Source organism: Tupaia chinensis, unplaced genomic scaffold, assembly GCF_000334495.1.
Source record: "Tupaia chinensis unplaced genomic scaffold, TupChi_1.0 Scaffold000098_3, whole genome shotgun sequence".
Classification (NCBI taxonomy): Eukaryota; Metazoa; Chordata; class Mammalia; order Scandentia; family Tupaiidae; genus Tupaia; species Tupaia belangeri.
Genome location: NW_006159562.1, coordinates 903,328 through 930,036, shown reverse-complemented (window position 1 = coordinate 930,036; position 26,709 = coordinate 903,328). Strand labels below are relative to the sequence as shown.

The 26,709-nt window shown below is 39.5% G+C and overlaps 1 protein-coding gene and 2 pseudogenes across 3 annotated transcripts in view; 2 read left to right on the top strand and 1 right to left on the bottom strand.

Moving 5' to 3' along the window:
• Positions 1-26,709, bottom strand: part of TTC29 (tetratricopeptide repeat domain 29) — a 268,610-nt gene that overhangs the window by 38,102 nt on the left and 203,799 nt on the right. The window lies entirely within an intron of this gene.
• On the top strand, positions 13,541-19,973 carry LOC102495238 (39S ribosomal protein L35, mitochondrial pseudogene; annotated as a pseudogene).
• On the top strand, positions 20,284-22,827 carry LOC102494839 (39S ribosomal protein L35, mitochondrial pseudogene; annotated as a pseudogene).

Sequence of the window (26,709 nt, the reverse complement as noted above, 5' to 3'; positions counted from 1 at the left end):
GCCTGATACCATGAGAGAAATCTTGTCCTTAAGTTCCTGAGCTTGCTACTCTCCACCCACGTTAGACAAAGATCTTTTGTCTTGGCAGACGGGGCTGGACAAAGTCTCTAAATTTCCTGTGAGGAAACCTGGGAATTTAGGTCTTGAAAAAAGAAACATACAAGAAACCTTTGAGAACATTCTATAGTTGGCCTTGGGAGGGTGGGAGAACGAAGGACATAATTGATTTCACAAAGACTATCAGAATTTATCTGAATAAGGGTTTGAAATGCTCTAAATTGGAAATTATTTCTGTTACCTCACTCACAGATCACTGAAAATAAGTGCCTGACCATGCTCTGCCCAAGGTACAGTCGCTCTGTTTTCAAGCTCAAAACAGATATTGATTTTCATTTCAAGACTCTAATGCCAAAATTAGCAGTGTCAGGTTGAATTAGAGGTGGATGGCTTAGAGAGGTCAGAAGCGAAGGGGCAGCACAGCCAGACGGCTTTTTCTCAGTTCTTTTTCTCCCCTTTCATGTTTTAAGGACAACGAAGCATGGGATGCAGGATATCCTTCAGTGTTACGGCACCCACAGATAGATTTCGTCCAACTCCATGCAGATAGCTTGAGCACACCAGGTACTTTCAGGTGTCAGCTCAGGGGTGAATATATCTAGTTTGCAGAGTATTATACGTTGCTTTGATTCCCTTCTGTTGCACATTTTGCTGCTTAGTTAGCTGTAGAAAAGGACAAAATCTGTATAGCATTTTCAACTGGCAGAGCGTCTCATCTACTCTGCTCCGTAAAGAAGGTACAGCATGGTTACTGCGCTCCGCCATCAGCCGCATGCTAATCCTTTACATCTGAGGTTGATCACGGGGGAATATCTACAAATTGGGCTGGTGAGAGCTCCCGTCACATGGGCCAGTGGATCAAAGGAAGGCATAGAGTCCCATCATAGGGATAGTTGAAGCATTCATTCACTATACAAAGCAGAGGCCAGCAAAGCCAAGTTGCCTGGCCCTGATTTATCAGCAAGGAAGATGATTAATGCCAAAATGGTTTAGGGCTGGGGTGAGAAGGGCAAAGAAAGAGTTTTGATATTCTCTGAAATACTCCTATGTCTATACACATAATATTCTTTTTTTTTTAAGATAAATTTTTGCTATAGGATGCATGGGCTTGCCAGAGCAATAGAAAGAGATAGAAAGTGAGAAACCCCCCCCCTCTGGGGGGATAGCCATGCCACAATCCCTTCTCCTCCATTCTCCTCTCTGTATTTTGGGCAGTCATGCACATGTACCTGGAGTGTTTTAAGCTGCCAGGTCTGGGACTCAAACTGTGGTTGACTAAGTGGGAGTCCAACAACATAATTACTATACCAGCTGCTGGTCCCTGTACAGATAATATTCTAATGTATCTAAGTGTTTATCATTCTTATACAAAATGAAGAAGGTTTTTATTAGTTGTCTCTGTGCATAGCTATATGCTTAGGGTGCGTATATGTAGAGGGGGTGGGGAGAAGAAGAAAGGAGGAAGAGGAAGGAGAGAAGGGGGAGGGGGACAGTGAGGGGGAAGGAGGCAAGGCAGAGGAGAGAGATGGAGAGAAATGAGCAGTGGCAGATGGAGAAGCTGGAGGTTTCTTCAACATGGATTTCTGAATAAAAAAGAGTCACATAGTGAAGGCCTGTAAGTCTCCCAAGCCATCTTCTCCTACCTGCTCTAGCTTCCCAGAGGGGGTAGAACAGCCATTGAAGGACTCCTTCAGCACCATGTGGGGTCACAGGAAATATCTCTGAGGAGCAGATGGGCAGCAGCCGCTCTGTGGTCTCACAGGTGCTGTACATGACTCTCATCAACCATCAGTGGAGGTCATTCTCTGCTTACTTGTCTGTATATGAGCGCCTTGAGCACTTTGAGGGTGTGTGTGTGTGTGTGTACATACAGTATACACATATACACATATACGTACACCCCTCTGTGTATGTATGTGCATGTATATATATCTACACACAACTTCTCTCTCTGTGTGTATGTGTGTGTATATAGACAGATTAGATAGATAGTATTGACTGACGTCTGCTTACTTGTCTGTGCATGAGTTCTTTGAGGACAGAGATTGTATATACATATGTGTGTGTGTGTATGTGTGCGTGCACGCATGCGTGTATCACTAGAGACTAGAAAATGCCGGGCTTACTGTTTATATTTAAGTCAGACCTAATGAACGAATGGCTACTAGGCTAACCATGTATATGCCTACCCCCACAAGAATGTGTGAGCTGGGGTAGATGTGGGAAGAGGGAGTGTTCTCCCACTCTATGATATCTTAGAAGTGACAATCTAAAAAATTAATCTGTCACTCATCACCAATAGCTCACTTCGCCAAGATTCAGAGAGCTAATAATTCTGAAAATCAACGCCCAGTTGCCCTGTATGGGTATTAGGCCATCACCAATTTTGATTAAGCAGATGCCACGTTCACAGTTGGAAGTGGCAGACAAAAGGTCTGAGAAGGAGAGAAGCAGATGCGAATGGGCTTCAGAAGTGGGTGGACTGGCAGGTGAAGCGGGAGTGCGGAAGAACCTAGAGAAAAGGGCATACTGCCTTTGACTCAGATGACAGCAACTCTGAGCCCTGGGAGATGAAGCAGAGGAGATGTGTAGGCAAGGACCAAAGACTTTGGGAAGTAGAAGGAAGGAATAAAATGCTGGCAGCTGGGTAGAAAACCCTTAGTTACGGAGCTAGGACTGGCACTGATTTTGGGCTCTGAGAAAGATAAGCTCAGGTCAGCTAGTCATGGCAGAGTTCTCTGATGCTTCACTATTGGCTGCAAGTAAAGTTTCCTGGACCCTAGAGGGAGTGAAGAGTGAGAAAGGGTACCTTAACTTTTCAGTTTTAGCAATCAAATAACATTGAGCTAGAGTCTGAACCAGATGTTAGACTACTGTGTAGCTATTAACTACAGCCATGAGTACTACTCTGTGACTGCTTAAACTGTAGCTGATAGGAACGACCTTCCAGTCTTTAGAAGCCTCAGGTCTTCTGACCCACAATGAGGTACTCTTCTGTCCGCCTAGCATCAACTCTCGAGCTGTTTTCCATAATTTATATAACAGCATAGTCACATATCAATAGTGTGCAGCACGTAATACTCAGCGTTTTAAACTGTGCTGTGTAAATGTTTATTATTCACATGTTAATCTAAAGATGATCAGAGGTTTTTAGAGATGTTGTTCTTTTTTACCTTTGTATGGGCCTCTAGCATTAACGCTGAAAGAAGGGATCTGTTACCTCACAAGATTTTTCTCTTTTTGCCTAAAGAATGCCACAACAGGAAAATCCATTTGCAAAGAGATACTTTGCTTTCTCTGTTGCAATTGGGAAGCATAGCTAGTTTACTCCGTGTAAACTCCTGGCTCAGCGATTGATGTTAGAGAAAGAAGCTCAGTCTCCTAGAGTGAGTGGAGTTTACTGACTAGCCTTCAGCTTGTAGATCCTCTGTACCAGCCCTAGGGGAGGACAGATTTTATAAATAAAATATATGTGAACAGCAGTAGTCACAGCATTATTACAAACTTAAAAAAAAAAAAAAAAGATATCAAAGGGCATGGTTACATGAAGTGAGCAACAAGTCAGCATTTGCTTCTCTGAACCAAACAGGCTACAGCACCATATAGCACTCATTAGTATGCTCACAAAAGGACAGAGAGTGGTCTTAAGAACTACAGATGTTAAAAATACTACACATTTCAAACATTCATACCACTGATTTTTCTAATCAGCTCAATATTATAATGGTAGGTGTTTGTATTTGTGAAACAATTATGCAGTCTAAAGGAACCTAACTTCAAAAAATTTAAATAGCTGTGATTTTCTGTTTAGTTTGCTCTTGTTGCTGTAGAGGATGTTTCTCACTTCGCCATTTCCATAGGTTGTCGTTTCTCTAAATCTGTAGATTGCATCAGTTTCTGCCTCCTTCCAGATGCATTCTGCATCACAGGTCCAAAGATAGCTCAAAGAATTCCATAGAGCCAGGTTTAACTGATTCTGGAAGTTAATTTATCTCTGGGAGCTGGCAGTTTTGAAGAATTTTTGATCTTGAAACAAATGTATATGTCTAGTTTCAACCTGTTAGGATCTACTGAAACTTAACTTTCATGTTTAAACACAATCAGAGCCTATGATTTTCTTTGACCAAGTCTTTAGTCAGGTTCAAATGTCTGCTTGTTTTATTGTGCCCATGTTTTGGAAATTCTTTCAAGTAGACATTATATCCCTGATGTTCAAAATGATAGCATGATGGTATTAGCAAAAACAGAACAAAATCAGGTATCTGGAGTCTAACATGGTTTTGTCCCAAGAGTATTTTGTGGTTGAATTACTCAAAGCTTAAGGAGACGTTACTGAGAATAAAGGAATAGCCCTCTTGATAGGAGTAAGAAAAATTGCCTCCATGTGGAAAAGTTGATTTTCAATACAAATGAACTATCTTCTATACCACTCAGTCGCAAATAGTATCTTAGATGGTAGGCAGCCGCACGGTGCCTTTATCTCCTTCTATAGTCTAGGAAATGACCCCCAATTACACAAATTGGAGTAGGTCAATTAAAGAACACGGGAGCATAAAGATTATAAAGAAGATTCTCTTGTGTCACAAATTATGCATGAAAAACAATGCTTCTCCTATTCTTTAGTAGTTGGTAGTATTTCTAGAACAAATATATTCAAGTAAGCTTCCAATGCACACTTTGTACCCTGCATGCATAATCAATGTTGAAATAAGAGCAGAGTGTTGGTGAGTGATATTTTTTGAGTTAGGGGGTCAAAGCTGCCTTGTATTCCTCTGGGTGAGATACGGACGTTGCAGGAGATTTTAGTTAAGCATTATCTCTAAACAGATTATTATTATTTTTTTTTATAGACTTGTCTCTGTTGCTCCCTTTTACCTACTCTCTCTTTAGCGTGGTGTAATATACATAATTTAAATAACCAGGGAATGTCTCTGGGCTCAAAACCACCTGCTGGCTTATATTAGCTAATTAATGGTGATTTATCTGAGTTACTAATTTGAGTGGAGCTGATTGCCGTTAGGAATTTGGGAAACGTTGTAAGAATTCTGATTAAAATTATGCCTTCGTGACGGACAGTTCCTTAAAAGCCTTTTTAAAAATGTTGCCTATTAGCGGATTTTAAAAAATAAAAACACCTCCGCCAAATCAATGACCTTGTGTTGTTTTCTGGTTCCGATCATCTCGATGGCAGCTGACGTGCCTTTGCTGTTCCATTTTATCTCTACCAGGCTCTGTTTTATTTTTGTCTCTTATATTAGGGTTTATTTGCCTAGTGTCACAGGGCTTTGGCTGCTTGAAAAATAGAACTGATCTCAAATCCATAGAACTTAATCATTTTCACAAAAACTAATACAGTAGATTCATTTTAGCCAAACTTATGTGTCAGCCTGGCATGATTCCCAGGGCCTGAACGTGTGGATTTAATGGTGGTACAACACCGAGATAGGAATATAATAGAAAGCTCTCAGCAGTGTATCTATTGGATCAGTGTAATTTCTTTTTTCTCTGCTGGTTTCAATGTCTCTTAAGGCAATCTAGTCTGCAGTCTGTAAAAGCTGGCTGTCTCTTTTCACTGTGATCCCGCTGCCGTTATGGTCAACAGATCATCTCCTTCTATAAAGTGTGGAGTAGGCAACTTAAATACACAATTAGTGTTCACTGAAACAGTAATGCTATTAACTGCGGTATGTTCTATTTTGATTTCAAGAAAACATATAGTAATAAACATATGATCAATTCTTTGAGACTTTTAGATTTAGGGATAGTTTATGTGACGTAATTGCCTCCTCCTTTTCACCTCTCTCACCAAAAAAATGTCATTCAAGTATTGATAAAATGCACACACCACTCAGTACAGGCATATTTCCAGTGTCTATTTATTCATCCACACATCCATTTTAAGGAAGTGACTTTTCACATGGCACAATAATATAGTTAAAAATTTAACCACTACAAAGTAGTCATAAAAGAATTCAGGGTGGGGTCAGTGGGTGGCATGATGGTTGAGGCACTGGATTCACATGTGGTTGACCATGGTTTGAGTCCTGGACCTGGTGGCTGAAACTCATGCTGGGTGCATGTACGTGCATGCCCAAAATCCAGAGAGGAGGATGAAGCGGACGGGCTTGCAGTGTGGCCATCCCCCATGAGGGGATGACTTCTTGTCTCTGTCTCTCTTGGTCTCTCCAGTGAGCACACACACCCAATAGCAAAACAAATCTCTCCCAAAAAATAAAAAAAAATGGGATAAAAAAATGAGAATTTGAGCTCTCAAACACTTCAGACTCATAATCTGCTTGGCTTCTTTAACACTAAGGAGTGTAACTTAGGTATCTTTAAAAAAATCTGTGTCTATATCTATTTCTATCTATATCTATCTATATCTATATCTATGTCTATCTATACATCTCTAGGCCTAGCCATGGTGTCACAGATGGCACCATACCACTCATCAATGTTGGAGGTTGGAGCCACATGACAATCAGGGTTCAAACCGCAGCTTGACTCAAAATGCAGAGGTTGTATATGTGCATGCATGTGTCAGCCTGGCCAGCTGGAAGACTGGGGGGCAGGGGGCAGGATCATAGTGTAAGGAGATCTCATTGTGGGTGCCTGTCTTTTGCTTGTATGCTTTCTCACATTCTCCCTCTCAAGAAATAAACTTAAAAAAAAATACACGTGAGCAATATATGCCTATAATCTTTCATTTTTGTGTGTTTATAAGCTAGAGGGTATGTGCACTTGTCAGCGAGAGACAGAGAAAAAGAGAGGGAAAAAGCACCCCCAGTAAGCATGGTCACATGGCAATTCCTTCTTTTCCACTTCTCCCTCCTGTTGGGATTTTGGGCATGCATACACATTCACCTGGCATGTTTTTCAAGCTGTTGGGGCTGGGATTCAAACTGTGGTTGGTCATGTGGGATACAGCTTCATATGGATTATGGCCTTGGGACCAGCCCAACATATGCTCATAAATCTATAACACAATCTATACATTTAACAACCACAACACAGCTTCACTATTTCAACTTTGAGCAACAGTTGTTTAGCTTAAGTTATCTCTGGATTCGGGGCCTATGGTTAGTCCTTTAAGAAATGAGGTTTTCAGAGCAGTTAAACCCTTTACATTTCAGTAACTCTCCTTACCTCTTTGGTTACTCAAGGTTAGGGCTTTAGGCACCCAGAATTCCTCTCACCTCTATTTTTTTTTTTTGAGAGGTTTTTGCTATAGGGCGCGTGCGCTCTCCAGACAGAGAGAGACATAGAGACAGAAAGCGAGAAATCACCCCCCCAGAGGGGATGGCCACGCCACAATCCCTTCTCCTCTATTTCTCCTCTTGGGATCTTGGGCACACACGCACACGCGCCCGGCGTGAGATTTAAGCCACCGGGTCCGGGACGTGAACCACGGTCGACTACGTGGGAGTCCAGCGACATAGCCATTACACTAACTGCTGGTTCCCCTCTCACCTCTATTTTAATCCTACAACTTTTGATTCTTAGACCTTGAGAGGCTCTTTAGTCATGTTGAACTCAACCAGTTGTCTTCTTATTGCTTGTGAGATGCTTCGGATATTCCCTGCTCCTCTGAACTATGACTGACTAAAGTAAATAAGAAGTGCTTCTTTTTGTTCATTTTTGTTGATTTATTTATTTCAGGCATGCATGCACAAGTATCTGGTATATATTTCAAGCCACCAGGATTGGGATTCAAGCTGCAGTTGGCCCTGTGGGACCCACCTTCTATATATAGCACTTAACTATGGTGCTATGGGGCTGGCCTGAGAAATTTGTTTTTTGTTGTTGTTTTGTTTTGTTTTAAGAGACATTTTTGCGATAGGGTGCATGCATTCACTGAAGACACAGAGACAGAGAGAGAAAGTGAGAAACCACCCTCAAGGGGGATGGCCACACCACAATCCCTTCTACATTCTCCTTTCCGAATTTTGGACATGCATGCACACATGCCTGGGGTGCTTCAAGCTACTGGGTCCAGGACTTGAACCGCAGTTGACCAATGGGAATCTAGCACCTTAACCACTAACCACTAAGCCACCTGCTGGCCCCATGAGAAGCTCTTTTTTTCTTTTTTTTTTTTAAAGAGAGATTTTTGATATAGGGTACGTGCGCCCATTGGAGAGACAGAGAGACAGAAAACAAGAAATCACTCCCTCTCCCTACCTCCCGCCCAGAGCGGGATGGCCACACTGCAATTCCTTCTCTTCCATTGTCCTCTCAGGATTTTGGGCATGCACACACATGCGCCTGGCATGAGTTTAAGCCACTGGACCCGGGACTCAAACCACGGTTGACTAGGTTGACTATGCAGTAATCCAGTGATGTAACTGCTATGCCATCTGCGGGTCCTAAGAAGCTCTTTTTAATGTTTCTTTTAACTTTATGTTGAAGAGTCATATATTCTTGGAGTTATGAGTAAAGAATTTTCTTGATCCTCATACACTTCGGTTTTGCTCCTTTTTCTGACTTTCCTAAGTACAAGGAATCCTTGTTGATACAACCGAATTCCAAGCCCAGCTCACTGCATGGTGGTTATGGATCTGAGGCTTCCCAGACTTCACCTGGATGGGGTATAGAGTTTGATAGAGTGCAACCTTCACCCATATTCAAATTTCTGTGAGTTGAAGTCTTGTGAGACCAGAAAGGATTTGGTAAAGGTATGAGCAATTGAATTAGGGCAGTGCCCCTAAGAGAACACATGAGCAGGTGTGCTTATCTAATCATGTTCAGATAGATTTCGTGAAACGACACATTTTTTAAAAGGGTATAATCTTTCAGTGGTTAACTGATGGAGGGCAGCGAGTGTAGCAAGATGACAGAAATAAAAGTGAGATCAGTTTCTTTATCTGAGTCACCATCTAAAGTGAGTTCTGAAAGTGGAAGTCACATGCGATGACCTCCAAAGTCGCTGCACTTACAGGCTTTACCAGAAATCCTCTTCTTTTTCATCTGCACCTTGCTCCGTTTTTCAGATGTGGCATATTAATATTTATAGCTGACTCCATACAAGTTCTCAACTTTGTTCTAGAGAAAGACTGCACTGAATAACAGCGTTGATTATTGTTAAGCCAGACACCTACCTGACTTAATTTCCACATTTCAACCCTTCTGCTAAGGCTGTGTGACATAACGATGCTTCGAGAGCATGAAGCGGAGACAGTGTCCCCGAAGTATCTTACTCAATCCACGTTTTGAGAGTTTAACATAGGGGTTTGCAATTCTTGGTGTTTTCTTAAGGCTCAGAGCTAGTTTTGCATTAAGTATTCAATCACCCTGTGATCCGTTCCTTTTCAAGAGCGGTATAGGGGAGAAAATAGGCTAATTCATAGCTACTGTCTGGTGTGAGATTCTTATTAAAAACAGCATATTCCTGTAGCCCAGAGGGCTGACAGCTTCTTCCAAAGCAGAAGCGCTGCTCTAAGCTAACCTCAAGGGGCTACTCCAGAGAGATGCAGCCCCACCTCTCTCACTGGGGTGGGGGGTGGTGGTGGGATTGGGGGCGTGGGTAGAATATCCTATCTGCAACTCGAAGCCTCAGTCACCCCAATAAATAATATTTCTTGAGGCATCACTGACATTTCATTCCCTGGCTAATTGGTTTGTAAGGAGTTCCATAAGAATAATTATTTTCAAAAGAAAGAAACTACTTTAAAATAGAATCCATTTATGAGAATACATACACACTCAGGCTCAGTTATAGAAGAGTTTTTTTCCTTTCTTTCTTTCTTTCTTTCTTTTTTTTTTTTATCATGTTCAAACATGGGTATCATCTGCTTCTATTTCATCACTTGTGCCTGACGTTTTATCTACAGATGATCAAAATATAATAAAGGGATCACTGCCAGACTTAGGCTCTTAACAATGTTCGGTAAAGCAGCGCTTGGAGACATGGCGCTGAGCAACAGAAACGTGCTGAATAAATTCAGTTCAAACAGTATGATCATGTCCTGAGGTACCACTAAATGTGAGTGGTGTTTTTTTTTTTTTTTTTTTTTTTCTCACTGTCTGCTAAAAGTGACAGCGACCATCAAGAGGGCTTTTGTTTTGTTTTCCGAGTAGATCATGGCTTTTATTCACTGATGTCACTACCTCACTTTTCATGTTCTAGCTTGTTGACTTTGAAAGTTTAGCCGTCCGCCTCATTTCTGTTCTTTTGCAAGGGTTACCAAAAAAATTAACGTGACGTCAGCCATCACTACAGATTTGATCAGATGCATGGGAAGTCTGGGAGAATTCTAGCGCTTCTTTAAAAATGGTTGGTCTTACAGACATGTATATGTGGATATATTTTTAAATATAATTGGCTGATATTTAATAAATTTAGAACACTGCATCTTCAACACAAAAAAGAGAAGTGTGTGTGTTAAGCAAAATTCACATTAAAGTAGTAACAATTTTTGTAGGGAGCAATGAATTCTTTAGGATGCTAAATTGTACTGTAAATACCCAATCATTTCTTTGAAAGAAACAAAAAGCCGCAAGGCAACAACATTAGGTCAAATGCATTGGGTTTTCTAGGTTTTCATTTCTAAATTAAAGAATGAGCTAAGTTTGGAATGAAAACACGAATTTCTATCTTATCTATAAAAGCGAGATAATTTTCTGTAATTTCTTTCTGAAAGCATCCCTGCATGTGAAGTACCTGATCCTTCGTGATAACAAGGTTATTTCTTTTTCCTACTTAAGCACTCACACTTCCAGTTGGTTCAGTATGTAATGTGCGCTGGAATGAGTGAATAGATTAGACAGACAGCTTTCAAAGATAAGCAGACCTGGGCATTTGCCCAGATTTACCATTTAAAATGATGATCATACTCTAAGGCTGGGGAAAAAAAAAAGGATAAGAATAAGAAGCTTGGTCTGGGAGTGCAAATTCAAAGGATATAAATCAACTGTCAATAACATTGACTGAAATATTTTTAAAGCACCAACTCTCTAGAGAGGACTGCTGCTCAGGATATATTATGGCCCCTGCCATAAACACATATGCAGGCCAGGTAGCCGAATTCTCGGGGAGAATGGAATGCTAAGGGCACACACTGGGGGTTTTAGAAATGGGGTAGATCTTGGGAACAGAGAAGTCTCGAGTCGAAGTGTGAATGGCCATAACCTTCCTACAGATGCTTGCATTTAAAAACTAGGGTTAGTTATTTTGGAATGTTACATACTTACTGAACCTCAAGTAAAGGCACAGCAAGCATACGAGCAAAGCATTCTGACACATGAGAAAAGGTGCTTTTGATCAGATCATTAAGTACAAGCCTGGTCTTTGGGTTGACATCTACCATGGAACAACTCCCTCTTTTCATAGTTATTTTCATAACTGCTAGTCTTTCTGTACGTCTATGCCAACAGCTACTCTTCATATATAAATTTTAGAAATCTTTTGAACACTCTTATTGCATTGGTGGGTTAGGATGGCTTCAGTGTCTAGAGAGAAGAGGCAGGGCTAAGTATTTCCAAATATATCTATTTTAATATGTTTATTGCATGCTGACTATTTGTTAAAACCAGTTAAGCAAGAAAATTTCATTTATATTCTTTTTTAAGGAGGGCTTGTGATAAAGTCATTGGTCTCAAGTGCTAAATTCCATTGCAGTGATCTTCAAAACGGCATTAGATGACATTGTATATAGATATACCTCAACATTAGATTTCATGGGATCTTTGGCAGAATATAAAATTATAATGTTTAATAAAGTGCTAGAAAATAAAATTTGGGGGTTGGCAGGTAGCATGGTGATGAAGGTGCTGGACTCCCCCATGGCTGACTGTGGTTCGAGTCCCGGACCTGGTGACTTGCTTTCTCACTTTCTCTCTCAGGTCAAATAGAAAATAACAAACTAATTAAATAAATACAATTTCATCAATCAATTTATAACCTAAGGGAGAAAATATAGCTTTTAGTTAGGTTAGAAGGAATTGTTATAAAGATTGTGAACTGGGAAGAGTAGGTCATGAGTACATTCGTATTATGACAGCTAGACATTTAGAAGTTATTCCATCCTTGGGACCAGCAGTTGGCCTAATGGCTATGTCACTAGACTCCCAGGTAGTCAACCACAGTTTGAGTCCTGGATCTGGTGGCTTGAACTCATGCTGGGTGGGTGTGCGTGCATGTCCAAGATCCCAAGAGGAAATGAAGGAGAAGGGATTGCAGCATGGCCATCTCCCCTGAGGGGATGATTTCTCCCTTTCTGTCTCTCTGTCTCTCTCTGTCTTTCTGGTGAGCCCATATGCCCTATAGCAAAAACCTCTCCAAAAAAAGAGAAGTTTTTCCATCCTTAAATGAATTGTTTAAAGAAAGAAGGTCACTGCCAATTTTCAATTGGAACTCCTTTAGAATCAGTCACTAAATCATGCTGTAAACAAAACAGCCCACAATTTAGCCATTGCTTTGACAACTTGCCATTACAGAACTTCTGTAGAGCTTCCCTCAATTGCCTTCGTAATATGTCACCTCCAGCCTTTGACATGAGAAAAGAATGTTCTCTGATGACGTTAGTGCAAGATCTCATTCTATTTATGATACTGTAAATCATTCCCCCCATAGTTAATCATATCTGGTCTCCAGAATCAGCCCTGCTTTTAGTCCCTCTGGCTGGGTCACTGGGGTCAAATTGCTTAACCTCTCCAAGCCTTCATTTTCTCCATTGTGAAATGAAACTCTATTCCTCCATTTTCTCTATGCTGTTTGTGACAACTGCCCACGGTCCCTCACTGTTCTGTTCTAATTGCCGCTGCCTTAGATCTTTCTTTACCTTTCTTCTCCCCTAAATGAAAACTTATTGTTTTGTCCTATTGCTCCAGGGCCTCACTAATGTCTTAGCTAACTAATCACTCCTCTCCCAGATAACAAAATGCCTTAATTTAGTGGAAGCAGACATTCCTTTTTAATGATAATAACTTATATTTGTATAAAGATTTACAGTTTATTATGTGTGCACATATACAATCTCAGTTCATTCAAACGGCCTACCTAACCTGTATGGTATTACTGTACATATTTAGAGGGGGAGAAAGCTGACATGAGCAAGGGGTCAAGCGATTTTTCTCAAGGATAGGTTGTATAATTTGGGATTCAAGTTCTAGGCCAGCTCACCCTAAGTCCAGTGTTTGCTCCAATTCACAGCCGTAATCAATCAAGTGCTATAAAGTGCTAAGCTTCGAGAAACACAGGGGTTTCACACCTGAAGAAGGATGGCTCATATGGTAAAAGTAAGACGGGATGTCCTGCCAGTTACTTCGAGCTACGTGGTTAAGGCAAACTGTTTAGCCTGCCTGGGTCTCAGTTTCTTCACGTTTAAAATTTCTGAGTTGAATGGAGTGACCTTTTAGGTTTATTTGTGTTTTCTTATTCCACATTGCTATGAACATAGGAATCAGAGTTGCAATTTCTATGTTAATTTCCATTTTCTTTGCAGGTTAAGTCAATAGTCGTCCAGAGAATGTAGTTGTCACCAGCATGACGGTATTTCAGAATGTGTTGTGAAGCGTGATGTTTTTAAGAATAAAGAAGAGTAAGTCCGGCAAATTAAATATTAAATGTGAGGCTTCAAATTAGAGAGCAGAGCTACCTGTTTCTCTTGACCAAGCAACAGCTTATGGGGGGGGGTGGTCCTCTTTCTCCCCAAGAGCTTAGTTTCAGAAGGGATGGCCTAGGGAAGGAGGAAGGGGACACCGCTCTGCCATGCCTGTCAGCTAAATTAACTCCAGCCATCGGGGAGGGTAACAGATGCGGAAATAAGATCAACCAACTCATGGATTACATTCTAAAAAGTCAGATGCAAAACAGTATTAAAGCGTGTAGTCAATACTGCTGTTGCCTAAGTTAAATATGATTCTCTATTTATTGTTATAAACTGTCTGAGAAAATCTGGCCCAATTTTAGATGACAGGCTAAAAGCAAAATGAAAGAAAAAGATGACATTTTGAAGACCCCCCCCCCCCATTAACACAGCTAGGCTGGCTGAGTGGAGAAACTGTGATGGAAATATGAGAGCGGTTGTGCCTGAAAAAAAAGCGGTGATCATTTCATTCTTCCTGTCTTTTAATGCTCCAGGGTTTTGGAGACGAATAGGAGCAATAAGTTCACTTTGCAGAATTAATGCAGTAATTCTTTATCATAAGAGCAGAGCATTACCTCAATCTGATTTTGCTACAAAATGGTTCAAAGTCTATTTTTAATGATGGCCCTAATTTGTTAACACCTTTTAAATTATTAATCCCCTTTATATTCAAGTAGTTATTGCATGTCATAACAATGTATCTATGCAGGGAAATTTAATAGTATTTTCTAGATGTCAAGAAAAGGCTTGTTCTGCAAAATGCTATTAAAATTGATAATGAGCTAAATATTTGCCATAGCAAACACTGAAATTACTATATCAATCAGCATTGGGCTCTCTTATTCAATAAACAGAAATTAACCTATTAACTATGCCTAAACTTTCAACAACAAAACGGTTGCTTTCAAGCATTTCTCTCCACTTCAAATCTTTCTTTTCTTAAAACTATATATTGCCCTATAGTCTCAGAGTTTTGAATAAAATCCTTAGTATCATATTTGTGGTTGGAATTCTGAAGGCACACAAGTCAGAAAATTATTAACATTTTACTCGAGCGATTGCAAATATCTTTTATTTTCCTTTAGGTTGACATTGACCTGCAAGCAATAAAAATATTGTGTTTGACAAAAATCAAATGTTCTGGCTTTAAAATTATGTTTTAAAATATTTTCCTGATTTTTAATATTTTTGAAAAAGATTTCTGTTTATAAATAATGGGATTTGACTATAGTATAGGTTATATGCTAAAGATACACAAATGAAAGCTACTATAAAGATCTACTGTTGGTATTATAGCTTTCAGATACTAAAATAGAATTAAAGCATTTTTTTATGCATGCCCAGAAGAAAGATGTAGATGCAAAAGCACTTTACACATAATTAAAACACAAAGTAAGTTCATCCTAATTTTAAGCAGTACTGAACAAATGTGCTGCCTGTTTTCACATATCCGGTCGTCGAATAAGTCATAACATATTTTTCTTTTCTTTTCTTTTCTTTTCTTTTCTTTTTTTTTTCTTTTTTTCTTTTTTTTTGAGAGAGATTTTCGCTATAGGGCGCGTGCGCTCGCCAGACAGACAGAGAGAGACAGAGACAGAAAGCGAGAAATCACCCCCTAGGGGGGATGGTCACGCCGCAATCCCTTCTCCTCCATTCTCCTCTCGGGATCTTGGGCACGCACGCACATGCGCCCGGCGTGAGTTTTAAGCCACCGGGTCCGGGACGTGAACCGCGGTCGACTACGTGGGAGTCCAGCGACATAGCCATTACGGTAACTGCTGGTTCCCTTCTTTTCTTTTCTTTTCTGAGAGGTTTTTGCTATAGGGCAAGTGCACTTACCAGAAAGATAGAGAGAGACAGAGAGGAAGAAAGCGAGAAATCACTCTCCAGGAGGGATGGCCATGCCGCAATCCCTTCTCCTCCATGTTCCTCTTGGGATCTTGGGCATACACGTACACACACCTGGCGTGAGGTTAAGCCACCAGGTCTGGGACTCGAACCGCAGTCGACTACATGGGAGTCCAGCAACATAGCCATTAAGCCAACTGCTGATTCCATAACATTTTTTATGCAAAAATGTATCATGACTTTTCAGATGAGCCAATAGTTGATATAGCCTCAATCCAATTACTTAGTTAAACTTTGGGTTACTAATCAGTGTTGCATAAAAGGGAACCATAATTGGGTTTAATTGTGACACTTCTCTGTTATCCCTTGTATAGTTTTTATAAACTTATATGTATCTATGTATTTATTTATTTTATCTAGTGGGCATGTGTGCTTAGCAGAGAAAGACAGACAGAGAGAGAGAGAGAGAGAGAGAGAGAGAGAAGAGAAAGCACCCCCTATGGGGAATGGTCATGCTACAATTCCTTGTCCTCCATTTCTCTTTCCTTTCAGGATTTTGGACACACTCATACATGTGCCCCATATGTTTTTCAAGGTGTCAGGTGTAGGATCGAGCTGCAGTTGTTCATGTGGGATCCAGCTCCTTTATCACCCAGCCATGGCTGACCCCCTCATAGAGTTTACATCTTCTTTATCTTCAGTTGCTTTCATAATTTGTAAATTTCTGAAAGAAACCTCATCCAGCTCATTTAAAATAAGCCAATGTTGGGTCCAGTAGATTGTGTGATGTTTACGGTGCTGGACTCACACGTGGCCGACAGAGGTTTGAGTCCCAGATCTGGCAGCTTGAAAATCATGCTGGGTGCATGTCCATGCATGCCCAAAATCCCAGGAGGAGAATGGAAGAGAAGGGATTGTGGCATGTCCATCCCCCCTTGGGGGTGATTTCTCATTTTCCTTCTCTCTGTCTCTGTCTCTCTCTGGCAAGCACATGTACCCTATGGCAAACACATAAAATAAGCTAATGTTAACATTCTAATGATCAGCATGATTAGAGATTCTATGTGTAGTTAAGTATAATATAAGTAATATTCAGTGATAGGGCTTTAAAGTTCTCAAAACTTTTTGTGTCTATTTATTACCATGCCCCTGGAGTGCAGGGCATAGAGCATCTTCAGTGAATAGATTGAAAGACAGACCTAGACAAGTTAGAGGATTTATTCTAGCTAGTGGAGACACTGGGAATTGAACCTAGATTTCATGGTTTTCAGGCTTATAATTCGAGTAGTTCTGAGTCCCAGCTGCTCCTTAGACTCACTTGGGGAACTTTTAAAAAATTCTATTGTCTGGATCAAGATTAATGCTCATTTAAATCCAAATCCCTGAGTGTGAGGTTTCTGCACCAGGTGATTTTAAAAAGCTGAAAGAAGTGCAGTCAGGGTTGAGATCCCTGAGGATCTTGTTTAAATGCAGATTCTGATCCAGCAGATCTAGGTGGGCCACAGCTTCTGCATTTATAGAAGTTCCCAGGTCATGTCTACACTGCCAGTCACAAACCACACGTATCCTTCACATCAGTTTTCTATTCCCACCTTGATGGGAGAACTGAACACATCTTATTTTTTTTTTTTGTTCAAAGAGTCATTTTATTTAACTTCATATATTTATCTATCTATCTATTTATTTATTTACTTATTTTTAAATTTGACCAGAGAGGGACAGAGAGAGAGAGAAAGTGAGAAAGCAGACCACCAGGTCTGAGACTTGAACTGCAGTCGGCCATGTGGGAGTCCACTACCCTTAACTACCATGCCACCTGCTGGCCCCCTTCATTTTTTTCTTTCTTTCTTTCTTTCTTTCTTTCTTTCTTTCTTTCTTTCTTTCTTTCTTTCTTTCTTTCTTTCTTTCTTTCTTTCTTTTTTTTAAAGAAGGCTCTTTTATATTTGTGGAATGAAAGCCAACTATTTCCTATAAAATCTTTGACTTAAATTTAAAGTTACTTAACAGAAATACACGCCATTGAATTCTGATCTTCAGAAAGTTCAAAATAAAGCAAATTTTATCTCATAAAACACAAGTGTCCAAGCTCAGAAAATTAGGGATCAATGACTAAATGGGGCAGAGATAGTGGTTCAAAAGATGGATTCTGCAATCAGACCTGGGTTCAGATTCCAGCTTTGCCATTCACCAGGGCATCCCACGTTACCTCTAAGCCTTGGTTTTCCAGTGTGTAAAATGGAAGCCACCATATTAGTTCTATGCGGTCAATAAGTACATCTGAAGCCTGCTTGTTGCCAGGCATTATTCAGGAGGCTGTAGGCAGCCAATGTTTCTACTGCCAAGCAGCTTACCTACCAACTAACTTAGAATAAATTTGTAAGAATAAAAGGGATACTGTGATGAATGGATTGGAAAAGTGTGGTATATATACTCTATGGAATACTACTCAGCCATAAAAAATAACAAGACCCTGGCATTTGGTAGGAAGTGATCAGATATGGAGGATCTATTGCTGAGTGAAGTAAGCCAGGCTATGAAAGAAAGATATTGTATGTATCCACTTAATATATACCGACTATCTGCACTCTATGGTAGAGAGTGAAATATTGGAGGACATAAAAGCAGTGAAGGTACTTACTGAGAATAAGACAGTGTGGACTGGGGGGTGAAGAGAAGAGGATAGAGAAAGATAGCAAGAGAACAAATAGGCAGGACGTTAGTGGGAAACAGATATGGCTTATTACCTGTTGATGATGACGTGTATAGTATTCTCAACTGGATTGGTCTGAGAAGTATTTCATGATGGGTAAAGTCTTTTTACAAGCAAGATGAGAAATAGTGATTGACTGTTTAAAAAATAATTAGAATAATAATAATTATAATTGGGAAAAACATTGAAAAGATATTGAATGATGAAGCAGGGAGATTAATGTCTCTGTATTGACTGACATGCATGGCATTCCCTTTTGAAAAAGCAATGTAATACACTGTAAAGTTATATGTAATCCAATGTAATATAAAGAAGAATATGATGATAATAATAATAAAAGAATAGGGACCAGCAGGTGGTGTGGTGGTTAAGGTGCCGGACACTCCCACATGGCCGACCAGGGTTCGAGTCCTGAATCTGGCAGCTTGCTTTCTCACTTCCTCTCTCTCTCTTTCTCACCCTCTGTCTCTCTCTGGTCAAACTAAAAAAAAAAAAAATAAACAAATGAATAAAATAAAATAAATAATTATTAAAAAAAAGAATAAAAGGGATACTGCATAGAAATTGCCCAGTAAAGGGTCTAACATGTAAGCACTCAATAAATGTTTGTCATTATTTTACATTAGCTCTAAAGTCTTAGCCATTTTTATGTCCAATTAGCACATACTGTTTTGGTGTGTGGATACTCTGATAAGGACAGGAACCATTGATTAAATATACTAATCATAATTTTGGATACAGAAAAGACCTTACAGGCACATTATGGGAATATGCCCAGAAGCAGGGAACTAAGCCTTCATCGTTAAGAAATTCATGGACTTTATTTGTTAGTCTTATGGTCAGGTTTTGCTCAAAGATCACATGTTGTTCAGATATTTCTGGGTTTGTCTGAAGCCAAGGGTAAGTCGATAAAAGTGACCAGTAAATTCAAGTGATGACAGGATTGCAAAAATATTTAAACTTTCCTTGAATGTAAAATTATGGATAAAAGTTTTGCTTCTCATTAGAACATTGCTTTTGAAAATTGCTTATTTTATTTATTTATTTATTTATTTATTACTTTTGCCATAGGGCACGTATGCTTGCTAGAAAGATACAGGGACAGAGAAAGAAGGAAATAAAAAAGTCGCCCTGGGGCAGGCAGGGGGAAGGCCATGCTGCAAACCCTTCTCTCCTCTGGGGATTTTGAGCATGCCTGCACAGGATGCTGGCGAGATTTTTAAGAAGCTGGTCTTGGACTTAAACTGTGGAGTCAGCCCCTTAAAATTGTGGCTTCTTCAGCCTATTGAAATTGTGCCAAGTTTGCCTGTCTGTCTTCTGCACTGTCCACCAGACATTTCAGTCATATTCAGACAACAGTTGTCTCCTCTGCTCCTGGATTTCTCCCGGCTTTTAGAGACCTGACATGTGGCCATACAGTTACGATCCTTAACAGAGTGGCACCCTTGCTTCTGGATGTCCTAAAGCTGCCCCCAGTCAGAACTGTAACACACATCAGTAAACCAAAAGGCACGAGGAAGACTGTGAAGGCTGTCATCTACAGGTTGCTTCAGCTTCATTCTGGCCTTTGGCTAAGGAGAAAGGCTGGTTATAAGAAAAAAATTATGAAAAAGAAAAACACAAGAAAAAGACGCTTGAGGGAATTTGTGTTCTGCAATAAAACCCAGAGCAAACTCTTAGGTAAAATGACAACATCTTTCTGGAAGAGGCGAGATTGGTATGCTGATGATCCTTACCAGACGTAGCATGATCAAACAAACCTGCAAGGATAGATCTGCAGTTTCACAATCTCCCAGTCACTGTGTACCTTCGTGTGCATGTCTTTGCAAAAATGAGTAAGTATGGAACTTTATGTAAACTGTACCTTCCATTGGCTATGTAAACATACGATACCAACAGTAAGTTCATGGAAGTTTTAAAACTTAGTGGATTAAACATTCCCAAATTTGGTCAGAGAAAAAAAGAAAAATACACTTTAAACTGAGTTCCTGGTTTGCAATTCACAGCATCTACAGGCTTTTCTGGATGAATAATCACAGGTGTAAAGTAGCACTGCCTTCTGTTTCCTGGAATCATGGCACAATGGAGGCAGAAGACACTTCTGGGCTCACAGGAGGTGAAACAAATCAGGTAAAGGGACTTTTTAGGCCTCTGATAACATGTCTGCCAAGTACCAGAATCAGGACTGCATCTCAACTGTGTGTATGTGTGTGTTTTATATATCACACTAACCTTTTTTATTAATTGGGAAAGGGGAGTTTATAACATTCTTATTTCTGCGCCCTGGGTAATTCTTTTTGAGCAAAAAGTTCTAAGATGATAAAAAAAAGAAAAAAAGAAAAGTCTATGTCATAAAATCTAAGATGGCATTTTAAAGAGTTACTTATTTTTAAAATTTTATTTATTCATTTATTTTAATTTGACTAGAGAGAGAGAGAGATGAGAAAGCAAGCCACAAGATCCAGGACTTGAACCATGGCTGGCCATGTGGGAGTGTCTAGCACCTTAACCACCACACCACCCATCATCCCTAAGATGACTTTAAAAACATACAGGAAATTCCCATGCAATCTTCCTTTTTCCTCCTCAGTACTTTTTACTAGCCGGTGACTATTCGTCTTCCTGTCCTTTGCCAGGCCTTCTCTCCAGCTGCACTTTTCTAAGTCTCTGATTTTTCTTACCGTGTTTCTTACTATGGTGCTGTTGACATTTCTTGCCAATTTTGGCATAACTAAAGTGATATTGAGGGACCAGAAGTGATGAGTGATTAAAGTGCTGGACTCCCAGGTAGTCGACCGTGGTTCAAATCCCAGACCCATCAGCTTGAGACTCACGCTGGGTGTGTGTGTATGTGTACCCCAAATCCTGACAGGATAATAGAAAAAAAGGGATTATGGCTGTATAGTATTCTCAACTGGATTGGTCTGAGAAGTATTTCATGATGGGTAAAGTCTTTTTACAAGCAAGATGAGAAATAGTGATTGACTGTTTAAAAAATAATTAGAATAATAATAATTATAATTGGGAAAAACATTGAAAAGATATTGAATGATGAAGCAGGGAGATTAATGTCTCTGTATTGACTGACATGCATGGCATTCCCTTTTGAAAAAGCAATGTAATACACTGTAAAGTTATATGTAATCCAATGTAATATAAAGAAGAATATGATGATAATAATAATAAAAGAATAGGGACCAGCAGGTGGTGTGGTGGTTAAGGTGCCGGACACTCCCACATGGCCGACCAGGGTTCGAGTCCTGAATCTGGCAGCTTGCTTTCTCACTTCCTCTCTCTCTCTTTCTCACCCTCTGTCTCTCTCTGGTCAAACTAAAAAAAAAAAAAATAAACAAATGAATAAAATAAAATAAATAATTATTAAAAAAAAGAATAAAAGGGATACTGCATAGAAATTGCCCAGTAAAGGGTCTAACATGTAAGCACTCAATAAATGTTTGTCATTATTTTACATTAGCTCTAAAGTCTTCGCCATTCCATTTTTATGTCCAATTAGCACATACTGTTTTGGTGTGTGGATACTCTGATAAGGACAGGAACCATTGATTAAATATACTAATCATAATTTTGGATACAGAAAAGACCTTACAGGCACATTATGGGAATATGCCCAGAAGCAGGGAACTAAGCCTTCATCGTTAAGAAATTCATGGACTTTATTTGTTAGTCTTATGGTCAGGTTTTGCTCAAAGATCACATGTTGTTCAGATATTTCTGGGTTTGTCTGAAGCCAAGGGTAAGTCGATAAAAGTGACCAGTAAATTCAAGTGATGACAGGATTGCAAAAATATTTAAACTTTCCTTGAATGTAAAATTATGGATAAAAGTTTTGCTTCTCATTAGAACATTGCTTTTGAAAATTGCTTATTTTATTTATTTATTTATTTATTTATTACTTTTGCCATAGGGCACGTATGCTTGCTAGAAAGATACAGGGACAGAGAAAGAAGGAAATAAAAAAGTCGCCCTGGGGCAGGCAGGGGGAAGGCCATGCTGCAAACCCTTCTCTCCTCTGGGGATTTTGAGCATGCCTGCACAGGATGCTGGCGAGATTTTTAAGAAGCTGGTCTTGGACTTAAACTGTGGAGTCAGCCCCTTAAAATTGTGGCTTCTTCAGCCTATTGAAATTGTGCCAAGTTTGCCTGTCTGTCTTCTGCACTGTCCACCAGACATTTCAGTCATATTCAGACAACAGTTGTCTCCTCTGCTCCTGGATTTCTCCCGGCTTTTAGAGACCTGACATGTGGCCATACAGTTACGATCCTTAACAGAGTGGCACCCTTGCTTCTGGATGTCCTAAAGCTGCCCCCAGTCAGAACTGTAACACACATCAGTAAACCAAAAGGCACGAGGAAGACTGTGAAGGCTGTCATCTACAGGTTGCTTCAGCTTCATTCTGGCCTTTGGCTAAGGAGAAAGGCTGGTTATAAGAAAAAAATTATGAAAAAGAAAAACACAAGAAAAAGACGCTTGAGGGAATTTGTGTTCTGCAATAAAACCCAGAGCAAACTCTTAGGTAAAATGACAACATCTTTCTGGAAGAGGCGAGATTGGTATGCTGATGATCCTTACCAGACGTAGCATGATCAAACAAACCTGCAAGGATAGATCTGCAGTTTCACAATCTCCCAGTCACTGTGTACCTTCGTGTGCATGTCTTTGCAAAAATGAGTAAGTATGGAACTTTATGTAAACTGTACCTTCCATTGGCTATGTAAACATACGATACCAACAGTAAGTTCATGGAAGTTTTAAAACTTAGTGGATTAAACATTCCCAAATTTGGTCAGAGAAAAAAAGAAAAATACACTTTAAACTGAGTTCCTGGTTTGCAATTCACAGCATCTACAGGCTTTTCTGGATGAATAATCACAGGTGTAAAGTAGCACTGCCTTCTGTTTCCTGGAATCATGGCACAATGGAGGCAGAAGACACTTCTGGGCTCACAGGAGGTGAAACAAATCAGGTAAAGGGACTTTTTAGGCCTCTGATAACATGTCTGCCAAGTACCAGAATCAGGACTGCATCTCAACTGTGTGTATGTGTGTGTTTTATATATCACACTAACCTTTTTTATTAATTGGGAAAGGGGAGTTTATAACATTCTTATTTCTGCGCCCTGGGTAATTCTTTTTGAGCAAAAAGTTCTAAGATGATAAAAAAAAGAAAAAAAGAAAAGTCTATGTCATAAAATCTAAGATGGCATTTTAAAGAGTTACTTATTTTTAAAATTTTATTTATTCATTTATTTTAATTTGACTAGAGAGAGAGAGAGATGAGAAAGCAAGCCACAAGATCCAGGACTTGAACCATGGCTGGCCATGTGGGAGTGTCTAGCACCTTAACCACCACACCACCCATCATCCCTAAGATGACTTTAAAAACATACAGGAAATTCCCATGCAATCTTCCTTTTTCCTCCTCAGTACTTTTTACTAGCCGGTGACTATTCGTCTTCCTGTCCTTTGCCAGGCCTTCTCTCCAGCTGCACTTTTCTAAGTCTCTGATTTTTCTTACCGTGTTTCTTACTATGGTGCTGTTGACATTTCTTGCCAATTTTGGCATAACTAAAGTGATATTGAGGGACCAGAAGTGATGAGTGATTAAAGTGCTGGACTCCCAGGTAGTCGACCGTGGTTCAAATCCCAGACCCATCAGCTTGAGACTCACGCTGGGTGTGTGTGTATGTGTACCCCAAATCCTGACAGGATAATAGAAAAAAAGGGATTATGGCATAGCCATCCACCGTGGGATGGGGTAATTTTTCTCTCTCTCTCTCTCTTTCTCTCTGGCAAGTACATATGCCCTATAACAAAAATCTCTCTCTCACACAAAAAAATTTGAAGTGATATCGAGATTTCTAATAGAATTCTGTGGGATTTCTCTACTTTAGAGAAATTCCTAAGTTATGAAGTTAATGAAAGAATTTGCTTACTAACTGGATATTGAGGTATGAGAAAAGAGGAAAATGAAGATGGCTTCCAGAGTTCTGCCTTGAGGAACCTGAAGAATGGGTTTGCCATCGAACCGGGAGAAGACTGCTTAAGAAGCAAGGCTTGGGACCAGCAGTTAGCATAATGGCTATGTCGCTGGACTCCCACGTAGTCGACTGCAGTTCGAGTCCCAGACGCGGTGGCTTAAACTCATGCTGGGTGTGTGTGCGTGCGTGCCCAACATCCCGAGAGGAGAATGGAGAAGGGATTGTGGCGTGGCCATCCCCCCTGGGGGGGTGATCTCTCGCTTTCTGTCTCTCTGTCTCTCTCTGTCTGTCTGGCGAGCACACGCGCCCTATAGCAAAAACCTCTCCAAAAAAAAAAAAAAAAGAAGCAAGGCTGTGGGTGTGGGTTGGGTGGAGTGAGGTGGAACAAAATGGGGTTAGAATCGAGAGCTCTTGCTGAGTTTCATTTGGGTCTCAACTATCTCCTCAGAGATGTCAAGATAGCAGTTGGTCAGAATGACCTTGGAGTTGGGAAATATCTTAGTGACACATACATTTGGGAGTCACTGGTTCTACTTTCCTTTTCATCTTTGTGTTCTATTTCATTCCTTTCCATTTTTTTTTTATTTCCTCTCTTTTGGTTTCTTCAGGTTTACTATGTTAATCTAAGTTCATAATTTGTACATTCAGACCTTAATTGATACATTTCTTTCCTGTTATAAATATTTAAGATGATAAATTTCTCTTTAAAAATTGTTTTAGCTCTATTTCATTAATTTTTATATTTTATTTTTCATAGGTATTTGGTTCTAAGAATTATTTTATAGCTTTTTTTATTGTAATGTCTGATTTACATTTAATCATTATACATCTTTGTGAGGTACAGTATGGTTATTAAGAGTATGTGTACAGTATGTAATAAACACATCAAGGATATAAATATATTCACCACTCTCAACATATAACATTATTTTATGTTGTTCACATTCAAAATTTGCTCTACTGGTTATTTTGGAAGTATATATTAAATTGTCAATGATGGAGGCCGGCAGGTGGCATGGTGGTTAAGGACACTAGACTCCCACATAGCTGACCACAGTTCGAATCTTGGACCTGGTGGCTTGCTTTCTCACCCCCCAACCCCCCCCTGGTCAAATTAAAATAAATAAATAAATAAAGTTAAATGAAAAAAAAAATCAATGATGTTTTTCACTGTGAAGTACAGTTCTAAAGAAAAACAAAGTAATTGACCAGCAGACAACAACAAAAATCTCAAAAATTAATGAGGGTTATTGGGTCATCAGAACAGTAATGAACATTTTTCTGTTTTTCTATGCAAAAATGTGTCATGACTTTTCAAGTGACCAAATAATTTCACTTTTTTTTTAATGAAACGGCTATTTAGTTTTCATTTAAAAATTTTTTTCAAAAAAATTTTTTTTTAGGGATCAGCTGTTAGCGTAATGGCTATGTCGCTGGACTCCCATGTAGTCGACCGTGGTGCATGTCCTGGACCCGGTGGCTTAAAACTCACGCCAGGTGCATGTGCATGTGTGCCCAAGATCCCGAGAGGAGAATGGAGGAGAAGGGATTGTGGCGTGACCATCACCCCTGGGGGGTGATTTCTCGCTTTCTGTCTCTCTGTCTCTCTCTGTCTGGTGAGCACACGTGCCCTATAGCAAAAACCTCTCCAAAAAAAAATTTTTTTTTGTTTAAATTATCCTACCTTAATTGCTCTGTAGGCAGAGAATATGATTCATATATTATCAATTCTATAGATTCTGTCACGATTTATTTTATGTGCTATCAATTTTTTAAAACGTTTCACATGTACTTGAAAATAATACATATTTTCCTATTATGTACAGTTTTACATGTATTCATTATGTCGCATTTAAAATTTGTTCTTCAAGTCATCTTTATTTGTGTAGGTATTTTGGTTTGTACAATTTATCAATTTCCAAGAGGTATGTGAAAATCTCTTATTAGGATGGTAGATTTTAAACTTCTTAATGAATTGAATCTTTTTATTATTGTGTCTTTCTTTATTTCTAGTATGTTTTTGCCTTAACGGACTATTTTTTTCTGGTAAGTAAAAGTTTAATTCCTTTCCTTAGTATTTGCTTATATATCTTTTCCCACTTTTTAATTTTTCAAGCTTTCTGGTTTTAGGTATGTTTCTTATAAATATCATTCACTAGATTTGTTTGGTTCATTCTGATAATCTTTATCTTTAATAGTTCACAAGACAGTTTAATAAGATAATTTAATCAACTTGTGTTCATTGGTAGTACGGATTTATTTTTACTATTTTTAGTTTTTGTAAAGGTTTTTGCCATAGGGCATGTGCGCTCACATGAGACAGTGAGAGGAAAAGTGAGAAATCACCCACCAGGGGGATGACCACCCTGCAATCTCTTCTCCTCCATTCTCCTGGTGGGATTTTGGCTACACATGCACACACGCATGGTGTGATTTTCAAGCAGTCAGGTCTGGGACTCAAACTACGACTGGCCACGTGGGAGTCCAGTACCTTTATCCACCACGCTACC